The sequence below is a fragment of the Chlorocebus sabaeus genome, chromosome 11 (genome assembly GCF_047675955.1).
Source record: "Chlorocebus sabaeus isolate Y175 chromosome 11, mChlSab1.0.hap1, whole genome shotgun sequence".
NCBI classification, from domain to species: Eukaryota; Metazoa; Chordata; class Mammalia; order Primates; family Cercopithecidae; genus Chlorocebus; species Chlorocebus sabaeus.
The window spans coordinates 61,322,695-61,339,771 of record NC_132914.1 but is presented as its reverse complement, the minus strand read 5'-3'; the positions used below and the strand labels follow the sequence as shown (position 1 = coordinate 61,339,771).

General features: G+C 40.7%; 1 protein-coding gene and 1 pseudogene across 3 annotated transcripts in view; one reads left to right on the top strand and one right to left on the bottom strand.

The window, feature by feature from the left end:
* The window catches only part of SRGAP1 (SLIT-ROBO Rho GTPase activating protein 1), a 308,188-nt gene that overhangs the window by 274,999 nt on the left and 16,112 nt on the right, over window positions 1-17,077 (bottom strand). The window lies entirely within an intron of this gene.
* Window positions 5,001-5,355, top strand: LOC119623878 (large ribosomal subunit protein eL42-like; annotated as a pseudogene).

Below are 17,077 nucleotides of genomic sequence, written 5' to 3'. Positions count from 1 at the left end.
AACAGAATTCTGTATATTTGTGAAGAAAATTCTTTTTCCTGAATGTATATGTTTTATCTGAAATGTATTTTTCTACCTAGAAGATACAGCAGTGAACTCCCAACATTTATTAATTAGTCTGCATTCACTACATATCAATGGATACAGTGATAACTAACATTTCCTTCAGTCAACAGAGTTAGCATTTCATTCTAAGTGCCAGGAACTGTGTCATGTGCCAGTAATACAGGGAGAATTCAGACTGGATCCCAGTCCTCAGAATGCTCACGGTTTGGCAGGCTAAACATACACTTGCATTAGCTAGCAAGGGTTAAAGGGCATTCATGTCTATCAAGATGTAAAACCCCTGAAAGTGGCAGATTTCTCAGTAAAAATAAAATACTACTTCTCTACAGACAGTATGAGAAGAGCAAAAAGATAAAAGAGATTCCAATGGAACTGATCCTTCTTCTTCAAACACTTAATTCCAAAGAAATATATAAGTATTTATCACACAACTGACTCCATGAAGTCAATGTTCCCATGAAGGGAACATTCCAAATGAAAAGAAACACCTAGCCCCATTCCTTCCCACTTAGTAACAATGTGCCTGCAATGCAGTCAGGTAACCCATTTCACGTCATATAAAATAAAATGTTTTAAAAAGAGTCAATTTTCTCAAACTAGAAATCACTTAAATCCCTTTCTGATAAGGCATCTTTTCATAACTTTTTAAATAATCAAATTTCTCACCTTCTGAAAATCAAGATAGCATTAATGATTATTATAACTAAAATGACAAATGAAGGCCAGGGAACAAAGCAAGATCCTATCTTTAGAAAAAAATAAAAATAATAAAATTAGCCAGGCCTGGTGGTTCATGCCTGTAGTCCCAGCTACTCAGGAAGGCGAAGTGGGAGTATCTCTTGAGCCTGGGAGCTCAAGGCTGCAGTGAGCCGTGATTGTGCCACTGCACTCTAGCCTGGCCAACAGAGTGAGATTTTGTCTCAAAAAAAAGACAAATGACAGAAGTAAGTTCTAAAGTAAACTGCAGTGGCTGATATGATGGAACTGAACCCCCAACTGAAAATTTAACAAAGTTAAACATGCCATTGAAAATCTTTTAAATTTATTAGCCAGGATAGGAAAAGTAAGAAAATTACATTTGTTGCACATCTAAATCTAAGCCACGCTTTTACAACTTTCCAAGAGTTACCTAATTTAATCCCACAAACAGTGCTCTGATTCCTGAGTTATAGAGGAGCCTGTTGCCCAGGCCAGAGTACAAGGGCACGATCTTGGCTCACTGCAGCCTCCACTTCCCGGGTTCAAGCAATTCTCCTGCCTCAGCCTCCCAAGTAGCTGGGATTATGGGCATACGCCACCACGCCTGGCTAATTTTGTATTTTTAGGAGATGGGTTTTCGCCATGTTGGCCAAGCTGGTCTTGAACTCCTGACCTCAAATGATCCACCCACCTCAGCCTCCCAGAGTGCTGGGATTTCAGGCATGAGCCACCACGCCTGGCCTGCCTCATTTATTTAATCAGAACAAACATGCCCGCCCACTCCATAAAAGAGTTGGGAGAATCAAGTGTTGTCTGTGCATGTACAAGTGTGCTTTGGACAACTGTACAGCACCATGTATAGTGTTACTGGTTCTGTAACTTTTTAAAGGGGAAGAAATATATAAAAGTTGCAAATGAGGAAGCAAATTATGCCTTGTAAAAGGAAGAACTCTACCAATTCACCTGTTCAAACTTCCTTGTGAAGGGCTGGGCTGCCTACCCTTTAAAGAATTCAAGCAAAAGCCCTATTACTACTTGTCTGAGATTCCGGATGGGTAGAGAGAAGTTGGATTAGATGATATTAATGTCCATTCTACTTCTAACATTTTTCCAAGGCCAAAAACAGATTGAACAGAATCTTTCCCACAGGGAAGGAATACCTTTTTCCCTTTAGTACCTTTATCCTGACTTTAAAAATGTTTTGGGGCCGGGCACGGTGGCTCACACCTGTAATCCCAGCATTTTGGGAAGCCGAGGTGGGCGAATTGCTTGAGGTCAGAAGTTCAAGACCAGCCTGGCCAACATGGTGAAATGCTGTCTCTACCAAAAATACAAGAAGTTAGCCAGGTGTAGTGCCGCACGTCTGTGGTCCCAGCGACTCGGGAGGCTGAGGCAGGAGAATTGCTTGAACCGGGAAGGTGGAGGTTGTAGTGAGCCGAGATCACACCACTGCACTCCAGACTGGGTGACAGAGCAAGGCTCCATCGCAAAAATAAATCAACAAATAAACAATAATAAATAAAAATGTTTTGGATTATTCAGAAATGCAAAAAACCTATGGTTCAAAAGAGAAAGAACTTTGATCACCTGGAGATGTAAAAGTTCAGGTAATCATCTTCTCACTTCACCTCTTCAGTCTTTCTTGCCCCAGTGGTTTACTTACCTCTGAGCGGTGGTTCATCTCTTAAATATGCTTGAATCAGTAGTCTTCAAGCCTTTTTTTTTTTTTTTTTTTAAGAGACAGGGTCTCACTCTGTCACCCAGGCTGAAGTGCAGTGGTTCAATCATAATTCATTATAGCCTAGATCTCCTAGGCTCAAGTGGTCCTCTCACCTTAGCCTTCTGAGTAGCTGAGATTACAAATGCGAGTAACCGTGCCCAGCAACCCCAAACATTTTTGTGATAGACCCCATAAAAAAAGAGCATTATCTCAATGTGTGTCTATTTCCACATTTATAGATTATGCATGTGTGCTATTCTGTGAATATATTTAGGTATTACATATACAATAAAACATAAAAGGAGACAATAAAGAAGATGACATTTTCTTCCAGTACAGCACTGTGTGTCTTAATCTCTACTTTGTAAACCTGATAGATCAGTCACTTCTTCCTCCCATGAGCGGTGAAGTCCTCCTGATTCCACCTTTCATATCTCCTTCATATCTCTCAAGGTTAAGATGAAACTGAGGCCTTCAGCATGCTACTAAAGAGTACAAGGAGACCTTTAAACTGGCCTCCCTCCACTCAGTGTTTTCCAGTCTATCTTTCATGCTCACGTTTGACCTTATCACTTTCAATAGCTCCCTACCGTACACAAAATCTAACTGTTTGGCCGGGCACATGGCTCACACCTGTAATCCCAGCACTTTGGGAGGCCGAGGCGGGTGGATCACGAGGTCAGGAGATCGAGACCACCCTGGCTAACACAGTGAAACCCCATCTCTACTAAAAATACAAAAAATTAGCTGGGCGTGGTGGCAGGCACCTGTAGTCCCAGCTACTCGGGAGGCTAAGGCAGGAGAATCACTTGAACCCTGCAAGCTGAGGCTGTAGTGAGCTGAGATTGCACCACTGTACTCCAGCCTGGGCAACAGGTGAGACTCCATCTCAAAAAATTTAAAAAAATACAACAAAATCTAACTGTTTATATGGCATTCAGCCAAGGCTTATATAACATAATAGATGTCATTTTACTGGCTATGTCATCTCTGGTAAATTCAACTGTTTCCATTTTCTTGTTTTTTTGCGATGGATTTTCGCTCTTGATACCCAGGCTAGAGTGCAATGGCTCAATCTCAGCTCACTGCAACTTCTGCCTCCTGAGTTCAAGCAATTCTCCTGCCTCAGCCTCCTAACTAGCTGGGATTACAGGCATGCACCACCACACCCAGCTAATTTTTTTGTATTTTTAATAGAGATGAGGTTTCACCACGTCAGTCAGACTGGTCTTGAGCTCCTGACCGCAGGTGATCCACCCGCCTTGGCCTCCCAAAGTGCTGGGATTACAGGTGTGAGCCACCGCACCCGGCCAACTTTCCCCAGTTTTCTAATCTAGCAAATGGGATAATGGGGTTAGCAGTGTGTACCTCACATATTTCTTGTGAGATTTAAGCAAAATGTAAAATTCACTTACACTGCCTGGCATAAACTGTATGCCCAATAGCTATTAGCTATTATTAGCGTTACCTGTTATTCTCATCTCTTACTACTCTGCTCAAGGCACTTAAAACACTAAGCTCATGATTGTTAAGAAGGAAATATGTTAGAATCATTTGAGGAGACTTTCCTCTACCTGGAATGCCCCTCCTTTCCTAGAGAACTCCTCATCCATCAAGGTCTAGCCCAGATGTCTCCCTCATGAGTTTGTATTGTACTCTCCCAGGCAGAATGAACTTCTTCCTCCACAATATTCCCATAAATTAAGATATCTCTAATAGACTCTATGGCAAATCTTTGTTTACTTTTCCACCTTAAAACCAGAATACAAACCACAAAAAGACACGGACTGTGTTTCACTTTTCATTCAACAAACACTGCCTGACTGACTACTATAAGACAAAAAAGGGTCCCAATAAAAAAACAAATTCCTGTCCTTGATAAATCTATAAAGATATTCAATAGCTGTTTGTTGAATGAGTGAACTTACGATACTTAATTCCAGCATGACAGTAAATGAATGTAAACCAGTGACCCAGAATCAAATACTTCAATTATCTTAACAATATAATGGAGTCACAGTACATTAAATCTATTGGAGTTGAACCACGTGTCTATGTTTACTTGGAAGGGAAGAAAGGAGAAAGGACAAAATCCTATTTTCCCTAACATCTTTTCCCTCTTTCAACTAGACTGTGGCCACAGGCAAGTGTGGGGTCGTAGCCCATAAGCAAAGAGAAATTTAAATCAATTTCTGGCTTCAGAGCTTTCATGGATGCACTTCTTAGTGACTTGGGGATTTTCAAGGGTAATTTTACAAAATGTTTTCTCCTTATTGTCTGACTTGAGATCCTACCTCTCACGTAAGTTGTAGTTGCCATATAACTAATGTTAAAGCAATTTCATAAATTGCCAGTAGACTAGGGTACGAAAACAATCAAACAGGTGCTCTCATGAAACATAACGAAATGTTCTATTTAAAGAAAAACTCCCGGTTAGACGAGAGCTGTACAAGGCGAGGGTCTCGGTTGCTATTTCTTGTTTTCATCATATAGACAGAACAGCCCTGCTGCAAAGATGGTCAATGTACCTAACCCCGAAGAACCTTCCGTAAGAAGTGTGGCAAGCATCAGCCTCACAAAGTGACACACTATAAGAAGGGCAAGGATTCCTTGTATGCCCAGGGAAAGAGGCGCTATGATCAGAATCAGAGTGGCTATGGTGGGCAGACAAAGCCAATTTTCTGGAAGGCTAAGACCACAAAGAAGATTGTGCCAATTAGGCTGGACTGTGTTGAGCCTAACTGCAGATCCAAGAGGATACTGGCCATTAAGAGATGCAAGCATTTTGAATTAGGAGAAGATAAGATGAGAAAGGACCAAGTGATCCAGTTCTAAACTTTGGAATATTTTTCTTTTAATTTTGAAGACAAAATGTTGAAGCCATAGAAAAATTACCTGTAGGAAAATAAATACAGTGATATTCTTACACCAAAAAAAAAAAAAAAGAAAGAAAGAAAGAAAGAAAAGAAAAACTCCCAACCTCACGCTAACTTGCATGAGCCATAACCTACAAAAAACCTGTACTTCAGTTGTTCTAGAGTCAGGTGTCAAATGTGATGACTGTCCTAAGAGCTGGTGGTAATTGCAGAAAACTGAAATGCACTAGCGAAGCCCTAAGAAGGGTGACATTGCCCTGTGTTCTTTTTCCTTTGTTCAAAAGCACATGCAGATTTGCAGGGAACTTGAACCATTAATCCTTAAGGGCTCATCAGGCTCCCACTTTAGATTTCAATTTACCCAGGTGTGGCATGAAAAGGCGCTTTACAATTTGGGAAGGGAACAAAATATGAAAATGAAGGAAAAATGGCGAAGCAAAAAGCAAGGAGCTACACACATTTTCTAGAATCTTAGTTTAAATAGCCATGATCTGATGTCCATTGAGAGCAATTGTAAGAAAGGTAAAAGATCTTTGGGAAATCGGGAGGAAGATTAGCATTTAAATTGGCTAACTTAAGAAAGTTACAAAATCGCTTGCTTTTTACAGCAGTAGTTCCCGAAGTGTGGTCAAGTGTGGTTGTTGACCTACAGCATCAGTCTCACCTAGTAACTTGTTACAAATGCAAATTTGGGGGCTTGAGGTGGGGCCTGTGTCAAGTGGTTCTACCAGAATTCCTAGCACCACTCAGAGAGGACCAACAACAAAGGGTGAACACTTAAATAAAATCAAGAGAAGAGATAGAAGCTCAAGAGATACAACTTCTTTCCCAAGAAAATCAAGCTGGAAGGCAGGGAGAGGTGGCTCACTCCTATAATCCCTAATCCCAGCACTTTGGGAGGCTGAGGCAGGTGGATTGCTTGAGCTCAGGAGTTCAAGACAAGCCTGACCAACATGGAAAACCTCCATCTCTACTAAAAATACAAAAATTAGTTGGGCATGGTGACGCACGCCTGTAGTCCCAGCTACTCAGGAGGTTGAGGCAGGAGAATCATTTGAACCCCAGAAGCGGAGGTTGCAGTGAGAGAAGAGATCGCACCATCGCACTCCAGCCTGGGCGACAGAGTAAGACTCTTTCTCAAAAAAAAAAAAAAAAAAAAAAAAAAAAAAAAAAAGATAGGGAGAAACCTCTTCATGTGGAAACTAGCAAAGCCTTGTATTGGAAGTAACAAGGAGCCGAGGCAGTGACTCTTATTATCCATGTGATGGAAGTAACAAGGAGCTGAGGCAGTGATTCTTATAATCCCTAGGAACAGGGCACAGGATTTTAGCAAGAGTATTCATTCCAATTTAGGATTTTAAAAAATATTTCTCCCCAAACTGCCTTTTCTTTTTTTTCTTTTACTTTTTTTTCTTTTTAGATGTATTTCTTCTCTACAGGCAAGTTCTACTCAAACCACTTTTTCTAATGCCTATAAAGAGGCAGCTCCATCACGAGTTTCCTCATCAAATAATCCATTGAGGTAATAATAAAACAACAATCTTCTGTTAGCACATAATTGTTGAACAACAATAACAAAAAGATACAGACTTTTATCTGAACTTATAAACCCTACTAGGTCAAAGATGGCAATCATTCTTCCTAGTTTTTTGGAAGTTTAAATGGAATGAATGGCATGCCATGTAAGCATTTAACCTTTTTTAAGGTGGCATCCTGATGGAGCGCTGCAGGATGGTTGCAGCACCGGTTTGGACCCTGGTGGCGCCACCACTTACCAGCTATGTGATCTTGGGAAAAAGATCTCAAGTTTCTAAGTTTTGAGTTTCTTTTTCCCTATCTGTAGTGTGACACCAATATGACCTCCCTTAAAAAAGAACACACTGTGAATGCAAGCCGCTGTTACTAAGACATTAACCATAACCCCAGGCAACAGTCATATTGTATCGACTAGGTTGATCCAAAAGTAATCTCAGTTTTTGCCATTACTTTTGCACCAACCTAATAGTAAACTTTCATACAGGATTTCAGGCATTTTGGATTCGATTACAAGTATCAGTATAAACCCAAGCTTTCTTCTGAGTCACCATTAAGGAGACAATCAAATTATAACGACTTTAATGGCATAGTGAATAAGGTCAGAAAGTGGTCTGACCTTTTAGAACTACTGATACCATATAAAAGTTAAGGAGACACTTGCAGATCTTATGATGAGAGTGGTCTCCTTATAAAAATATTACCTCTCCCCCTATTAAAATAGTACTTCCCCACTGCACATAGAAAATAGAATTCAGGCCAGGCGCAGTGGCTCGTGGCTGTACTCCTAGCACTTTTGGAGGCCAAGGCTGGCATATCGCTTGAAACAAGGAGTTCAAGGCCAGCCTGGGAAACATAGCAAAACCCCATCCATCTCTACAAAAAAATTAGCCAGGTTTGCTGGTGTGCTCAGCTACTTGGGAGGCTGAGGTGGGAGGCTCACCTGAGCCCAAGAAGTCAAGGCTGCAGTGAGCTGAGATTATGCCACTGAACTCTAGCCTGGGCAACAGAGCAAAAGCCTGTAAAAATAGATAGACAGCCGCGCACGGTGGTTCACGTCTGTAAGCCCAACACTTTGGGAGGCTGAGGCAGGCAGATCACCTGAAGTCAGGAGTTTGACATCAGGCTAGCCAACCTGGTGAGACCCCGTCTCTACTAAAAATACAAAAAATTAGCTGGGTGTGGTGGTGAATGCCTGTAATCCCATCTACCTGGGAGGCTGAGGCAGGAGAATCGCTTGAAACCGGGAGGCAGAGGTGGCAGTGAGCCGAGATTGTGCCAGTGCACTTCAGCCTGAGCCACAGAGTGAAACTCTATCTCAAAAAGTAAAATATATATATATGAAAATAGAATTTATTAGCCCTTTAGATTCTCTTAATGATGATGTAAGAAATTGTAATAAAATGTCTCTTTGTAGCCAAATGTTATAGGAAGCCTAACAACACAACACTTTTTAACATTGGGTAAAGAATAGCTTCTGGTGATAAATAGCTCCCTGCTTTTCTAAAGCACCATTAACATCCGCATTTTTTTAGTGTTTGCTTTGCAATGTTTTAATCTGTTACGTAATTTCAACTTCTTTGGAGATGAGTGAGTTTTAAATTATTTTTTTTTAAATGTCACTAATTAAGACCATAGCTGGTAGTAGTAAATAATATTATTATGGGAACTCATTGTTATTGAGCCCTCACTACATGCCAAAAAAAAGTGTTAAGCTCTTTGAAGGTATTATCTCATTTAATCATTAAGCCTCACAATAATCTTATAAGATAGATTCATCTTATAAGACTGATTCATCACATCCATTTTTCAGATTAAAAAGTTGAGGTTCCAGAGTAGCCATAATTTGAATTGGCTTTATCCAAGGTCTCAACCTCTACACTGTGTTGACTCTTTAAATGAAGTTCAATCACTGAAACTGACACAGATAAAAGAACAGAGGTGGCTATTGGTAAAGGCCACCACTATTCCATTTGAAAGACAATCTTGTTTCTAGATCAAAAAAGAAAAACAAGTAATATCAATAACTCATTTTTTTTTTTTTTTTTTTTTGAGACGGAGTCTCGCTCTGTCGCATCTCCACTCACTGCAAGCTCCGCCTCCCGGGTTCACGCCATTATCCTGCCTCAGCCTCCCGTGTAGCTGGGACCACAGGCATCCGCCACCACGACCAGCTAATTTTTGTATTTTTAGTAGAGACGGTTTCACCGTGTTAGCCAGGATGGTCTCGATCTCCTGATCTCGTGATCCGCCCGTCTCGGCCTCCCAAAGTGCTGGGATTACAGGCGTGAGCCACCGCGCCCAGCCCAATATCAATAACTCTTAAAGGGATAAGGCAACTCTTTATATGTTTATATGGCATGGTGCAGATTAGCACTACTCAGATGAAGGTCAGCAAACTGTGCATTTCAGATCCACAATGAGATAGGGAGCTTAGGCTAGACTCTAAAGCATTACATCACTAACCACTGTTTAGTTTAGTAGGAAGATTTTCTGAATAAAGAAAGCAGTGTGGAGGCCAGGCTTGGTGGCTCCCGCTTGTAATCCCGGAACTTTGTAAGGCCAAGGTTAAGAGCATTGCTTAAGTCCAGGAGTTCGAGACCACCCTGGGCAACATGGCAAAATACAAAAATGAGCTGGGCATAGTGATGAACATCTGTAGTACCAGCTACTCAGGAGGCCGAGGTGGGAGGATCAGTTGAGTCCAGGAGATTGAGGCTGCAGTGAGCCATGAGTGTGCCACTGTACTCTAGCCTGGGTGACAGAGTGAGAGCCTGTCTCAAAAAAAAAAAAAAAAAAAGAAAGAAAGAAAGAAAGAAATGTCATGATTTACCTTATCTCCTCATAGACTGGTAACAAACACGTTGCTGACCAGCACTGGTCATGGTTATCCTTTGGTGGTCTGCTGCCGGTTTGATCCACTATAGCTTTCCGAATCCCAGGAACACCATTACATCTGAGAAGTATGCTCAGCAAATGGATGAGATGCACCGAAAACTGCAACACCTGCAGCCAGCATTGGTCAATAGGAAAGGCCCAATTCTTCTCCATGACAATGGCCAAAGGAACTTCGCACGACCAACGCTTCAACAGTTGAAGGGATTGGGTTACAAAGTTTTGCCTTATCCACCATATTCACCTGACCTCTCGCCAATTGCCTGCCACTTCTTCAAGCATCTCAATGATTTTTTGCAGGGAAAACACTTCCACAACCAGCAGAATGCAGCAAATGCTTTTCAAGAATTTGTTGAATCATGAAGCACAGATTATTTTTGGTGGGGGTGGGGGGACTGAATCTCGTTCTATTGCCCAGGCTGGAGTACAGTGGCAGGATCTCGGCTCACTGCAACCTCCGCCTCCTGGGTTCAAGCGATTCTCCTGCCTTAGCCTCCCAAGTAGCTATGATTACAGGCACCCACCACCATGCCCAGCTAATTTTTGTATTTTTAGTAGAGACGGGGTTTCGTCATGTTGGCCAGGCTGGTCTTGAACTCCTGACCTCATGTGATCCTCCCTGTGATCCGCCCGCCTCAGCCTCCCAAAGTGCTGGGATTACAGGAGTGAGTCACCATGCCCGGCCCATAGATTTTTACTCTATAGGAATAAACAAACTTATTTCTCATTGGCAAAAATGTGTTGATTATAATGGTTCCTATTTTGATTAATAAAAATGTGTTTGAGCCTAATAAAAATGATTTAAAATTCATGGTGCAAAAGTGCAATTACTTTTGCATGTAATACTCTGTATGTAATACTCTGAACCATTAAGAGTAGTTATCTTTGGAAAAATGAGAACTTTCATTTTCTGCCTTATCAATCTCTATTTTAGCCAACAAGTTGATTTTTTTATATAAAGTTATATGAGTGGAATTTTTTTTTAAACAGAAAACGTTTTATTTTCCCAGGCTAACAATTTTTTCGAATTCACTAAAGTTGATTGTTTATTTGGATTTCCTTTGTTTTTACCTAATGTTCTTTTCCTGTTGCAGGATCCTATCTAGACACCATGTTATGTTTAGTCCCCATTTACTCCTTAGGCTCCCCTTGGCTACTAAGTCTTTTGCAACCTAACATTTATTATTATTGCTTTCAAGGCCAGAGTTTATAAAAGTGGTAATACATTCACATATTTTGAGCATTCCACGTGACAGACAGTTCAACACTTTACTTGTCTCAGCAATGCTCTGAAATGGGTACTGTCATTATCACTATTTTAATGGCAAGGAAAGTAAGGCAGAGTGAGATTAACTAATTTGCCCATAGTTAAACTGCCAGCAAGTAGCTGAGCTGGGTGATGTAGAGCCTAGCAGTTTGACTCCTGAGGCCATGCTACAAACTACTAGGTTACGTGAGACGTATACAAATCTACATGAGTGTGCTTATTTCAGAGCATCGTATGGTATCTGAAAATGGGGCGTGGTATTATGAGACTGTGAAATATCCAAAAGATGAATAACCACAATTATAATAAAATTTTTGTTTCACAATGCACAAGGCTTTCTGTACATTATTTTACAACGTAATTCCAAGATTGCTGGAAGAAATCTTGGAATTAGATGCTAAACAGAAAAGAACCTGAAGTACAGTTCCCGTCTTCAAAGAAGATACTTATTCATAGATTAGGTATTTGGAGAATATTGTTACATTAAGTTTAACCTAAAGCTGCCTTCTCATATATTTTAAGTTTAGCATAAAGGTTTCTCTGGACATAGAAAACTGAAACTTTACTGGAAATATAAACAGACTATAACCTACTCTTGTGCCAATCACCAAATTTTGGCCAATTAAAGGTGGCCAGGGGTTCAAACTATATTCAAATAAGGCAAATGCCAAGCTATAACCAATCCACCTGTTTCTGTACCTCACTTCCGTTTTCTATACATCACTTTCCCTTTTCTGTCCATAAATCTTCCACCATGTGGCTGCACTGGAGTCTCTCTGAGCTTATTACTCTGGCTTGGGAGGCAACCCAAATCACAAATTGTTCTTTGCTCAATTAAACACTGTTAAATTTAATTTGTTTAAACTTTTTCTTTTAACAATACAGATAGATGTGTATAATTAAAACTCTTAGCTCTAGAATAATACAGTCTGGAAATCTTTCAAATATAGATTTTTGGTGACACATTTGAGAGTTCCCATAAACACTGTCAATACAAGTGCAACAGAAGTTCAGTAAAAAATGGAGCAACTGTGGTCGGGTGCGGTGGCTCACGCCTATAATCCCAGCACTTTGGGAGGCCAAGGCCTTAAGGCTAGGAGTTCGAGACCAGCTTGGCCAACACGGTGAAACCCCATCTCTACTAAAGACACAAAATTTGGCAGGTATGGCAGCACATGCCTGTCATCGCAGCTACTCGGGAGGCTGAGGCATGAGAATTCCTTGAACCCAGGAAGCGGAGGTTGCAGTGAACCTAGATCATGCCACCGCACTCCAGCCTGGGCAATAAGGTAAGACACTGTCTCAAAAAAAAAAAAAAAAAAAAGAGCAACCATTTGAAAAGGCATTCATTTCTTTTTTGTAATACTGTACTCAGAAAACTCTTTTCTAAGGAACACAAAATTTTCTCTTCTAAATTCTCTTCTAAATTCTCAAAACCTACCAGCTTTCTGTGCCGAAACATTATCAAGCAATGTTTCCACTGTCTGTCATGATGTAAATAAAAGGAAAACTTTTCACAGCCAAAGAAATGGTGAGCAAATTAATCAAGCCCTAGGGTCAGCCAAAGAAAACAGTTCTTGCCTTTTCTAGTGCAAGTTTCTAAAAAGGTGCTGTTTTTCCCTACTTCTCCTCTACCAACGGGGAATGGGCAGAACGCAGTCCTGCAACAATGATCCAACCTCTCGTTCACTGAGTTCTGGAATTTCCCCTGGTGCTTGAGGATTATAATTTGACTGAATGGTACTCGAACTGTGGTAATCAATATGAGCAGAAGGATAAAGCCATCACTTTCAAAGAAAACTTTGTGAATGGCATTGAGAAGACACCAAAAGACAACACACAGTGCCATTACACATGTAAAACAAGATGAGCGAACGAATGTCTTCCTACTCCTTCTCCTTGGTAAATACTGTTCCAAAGCTGAATTCCACTGGTGAAATCATGCTAATTTCACGGCCAAACTAAAATGTGGATATCTTCAGAAGTGAAAAAGGTCTGACTTAAGATAAGCAGACACCATTGTTCTATCTTAATTGCTAGAGGTCTGTGAGAGGGAGCTGTTTGCATAAGCCGCACCTTCAGAATAATACAAGTGAAGGGCAAAAGTCCATATGTCTTCCACAGACCAACTGAGAAGGGAGTCAGAAATGACAGTCCAGGAACTGTGACATCAAATGCTTTAAGAACTGCTGGAACCTTTGTAAATGCTCTTCTTGTGCCAAGTTGGCTGTGACACCAAAAAGCCTGCAGGGTAGCACCTCCCCCACAGAGCCTAGTGTCATAGGTCTCTACAGCCAGCCTTGGAGTAGGAAAGAATCACAAGGGATAAACTGGTAGAAGCAGCTCTACAAGGAATGTTGCCATCTGCACACTGCAATGAAAGACCACACTGTCTAACGGCAATACCAAGACCCCAGAGATTTCCCAACACCATCTCAGATTGTTCAGAAAAATTCTTATGTGTTCTGTTCTGCCCATATCAGAGCCTTTCACTGATCCTCACCACACATTTTCCCCCACATTTCCATATATCCTGGATTCTTCCATATGCAGACACAAACCTATATATGAAGAACTCTAAAGCGTTCGTGCAACATTTTTCTGCTCTCCTGTACGTGTATCCTCCTCAGTGTGCAGCTCTTGGACTATAAACGTCATTCGAGATAGCAAGGACCTGAGCCATGGAATTCTCTTTATGGAAAAAAAACAAAGACTTACTCTTCTCACAGTAACTTGAACTATACTAAAATAAATACTGGATAAATTTAAATAGTTCTAATTATTCATGAGCTAAAAAAAATACAACTGGATATTAGATTTTGACTTCCTGTAGTATAGTAAATATAGATACACCCCATATGATCCTTCTGGTTGAAATTAAAATGCTGGATTTTGGCCCAGCATGGTGGCTCATGCCTGTAATCTGAGCACTTTGGGAGGCTGAGGCGGGTGGATCACCTGACGTCAGGAGTTCGAGACCAGCCTGGCCAATATGGTGAAACCCCATCTCTACCAAAAATACAAAAATTAGTCGGGCATGGTGGTGCTCACCTGTAATCCCAGCTACTCTGAGGCTGAAGCAGGAGAATCGCTAAAACCTGGGAGGCGGAAGTTGCAGAGGTTACAGTGAGCCAAGATCGTGCCACTGCACTCAAGCCTGGATGATTCCGTCTCAAAAATAAAAATAAAAATAAAATAATGCTGGATTTTTAAAATGTACTTTTAACCACATCACTGAGCTTTCACATAAGTAAAGAACTTTAAGGGTCCCATAGCAAGATAAAATCAGTATAAAATGGATCCAATGACAGTAAGTGCTCTGGAGAGACATAACGCAGGAAGGTAGATAGGATGGGCCAGGGAGATGGAGGTTTATAATCTAAAACAGCATGGTCAAGAAAAATCAGACTTCAAAATATCTGTAAAATTAGACCATAACTGTGTTAACATCAAACCTGGAATAAAATTTTTAAAAAAATTTGACCATGTTCTATGATGATAGTGCAATTAATTTAGAAATGAGAAACAAAAAGGTAATTTAAATTACTGTATATATTTGGAAATTTTAAAACTTTTTCTGTGTGTGTGGAAAAAAGGTCTCACTCTGCCTCCCAGGCTGGAGTACGCTGGCACAATCACGGCTCACTGCAGCTTCAACTGCCTGGGCTCAAGCAATCCTCCCACCTTACCACCCTCCTGAGTAGCTGGGACTACAGGCACCTACCATCATGGCCATCTAATTTTAAAATTTTTTTTTTGAGACGGAGTTTCACTCGTCACCCAGGCTGGAGTGCAGTGGCACGATCTCGGTTCACTGCAACTTCCTCCTCCTGGGTTCAAGCAGTTCTCCTGCCTCAGCCTCCTGAGTAACTGGGATTACAGGCATGCGACACCACACCTGGCTAATTTTTGTATTATTAGTAGAGACGGGGTTTACCATGTCGGCCAGTCTCGAACTCCTGACCCCAGGTGATCCAGCCACCTCATCTTCCCAAAGTGCTGAGATTACAGACGTGAGCCACTGCGCCCGGCCAATTTTTTAATTTTTTATAGAGACAGTGTCTCACTATGTTGCCCAGACTGGTTTCAAATTCCTGGACTCAAGCAATTCACCCCTCTCAGTCTCCCAAAGTGCTGGGATTACAGGAATAAGCCACCACTCCTGGCCTAAAACATATTTTTAAACAGATCATTAATCATGGAAATTAGAAAATACACAGAGCTGAAAGATAAAAACACTACATATAAAAATTTATGCCTGACTGGGTGCAGTGGTTCATGCCTGTAATCCTAGCACTTTGGGAGGCAGAGGCAGGTGGATCACTTGACGTCAGGAGTTCAACACCAGCCTGGCTAACATGGTGCAACTTTGTCTCTACCGAAAATACTAAAATTGGTGGGTATGGTGGTGGGTGCCTACAATCCTAGCTACTCCAGAGGCTGAGGTATGAGAATCGCTTGAACCTGGGAGGCAGAGGTTGCAATGAGCTGAGAATGCATCACTGCACTCCAGCCTGGGCAACAAAGCAAGACTTTGTCTCCAAAAAAAAAAAAAATACATATATATATATATATGCCTACAATCCCAGCCCTTTGTGAGGCTGAGCTGGGCAGATTGCTTGAGCTCAGGAGTTCAAGGCCAGCCTGGGTAACATAGTGAAACCCTGTCTCTATTTTAAAAAAAGAAAAATTATAGAATGCAGGTAAAGCAGTACTTAGAGGAAATTTTATAACCTCTTATTTTTATATTGGAAAAGAAAAATAATAACTGAGAAAATAAATAAAAAACTTTAAAAATAATAACTGAGAAAATAGATACAAACTTTAAAAAGGTTCAGCAAATAAAGACCCAGGAAAAAAGTAAAAGGGCCAGGCTTGGCGGTCTGTGCCTGCACTCCCAGTTACTCAGGAGGCTGAAGTGAGAGTATTACTTGAGCCCAGGAGTTCCAGGCTATAGTGTACAATGATCACAACCTGTGAAAAGCATTGCACTCCAGCCTGGGCAACAAAGCAAGACCCTTTCTCTTTAAAAAAAAAAAAAAAGAGAGAGAGAGAGAAATAAAGAAAGAGTATAACAGAGAGGATAAACCAATGAAACAGAAAATACAATACAGTAAATCAATAAAGCAAAAACCTAGTTATTTGAAAAGACTAATAAACACACTTCTTATGTTTATCTTATACTTCTCAATCAATGAAAAAAGAGAGAAGATATACACAGACATTTGTTATTAATAGAAAAGAGGTCTAACTGAAAATAATGCAGAGATTAAGACGATAAAAGGATGCTGTAAGCAATTTTATGTTAGTTAATCAGAAAATTTGAACACAATGAGATTTTCTTCTCCTTGATGAAAATGTGAGACCCAGATTACTTGGCAGATGAGTTCTACTAAACATTTAAGAGTCAGATAATTCCAATCTAACATGAACTCCTGCAAAAACAGAAAAAGAGGAAACAACCTCCAACTAATTTCAAACACTATTACTCTCACTTCATAATGTAATTCTATTAAGAGGAAAAAATAAAATAGTCTTAAGTATCTGCTTAAAAAATGTAAATAACAGGCTGGGCACGGAGGCTCACACCTATAACCCCAGCACTTTGGGAGTCCAAGGCAGGCAAATTGCTTGAGCTCAGGAGTTCAAGACAAGCCTGAGCAACATGGTGAAACCCCGTCTCTACCAAAAATACAAAAAATTAGCCAGGTGTGGTGGTGCATGCTTGTGGTCCCAGCAACCTACTCAGAAGGCTGAGGTGGGAGGATTGCTTGAGCGCAGGAGGTGGAAGTTGCAGGGAACCAAGATCATGCCATTGCACACTAGCCTGGGCAACACAGTTAGACCCCGTCTTAGAAAAATAAAAGGAAATACCATATATATACACACACGTATTTCATGAGTCAAAGAAGAAATTATTATGAAGAAGAAAACATTTTTAGAACATAATTCTTTACATATCAAAACTAGTGAGATGCAGCAAAGGTGGTACTTTAAGGAGAATTATTATGAATATTACTT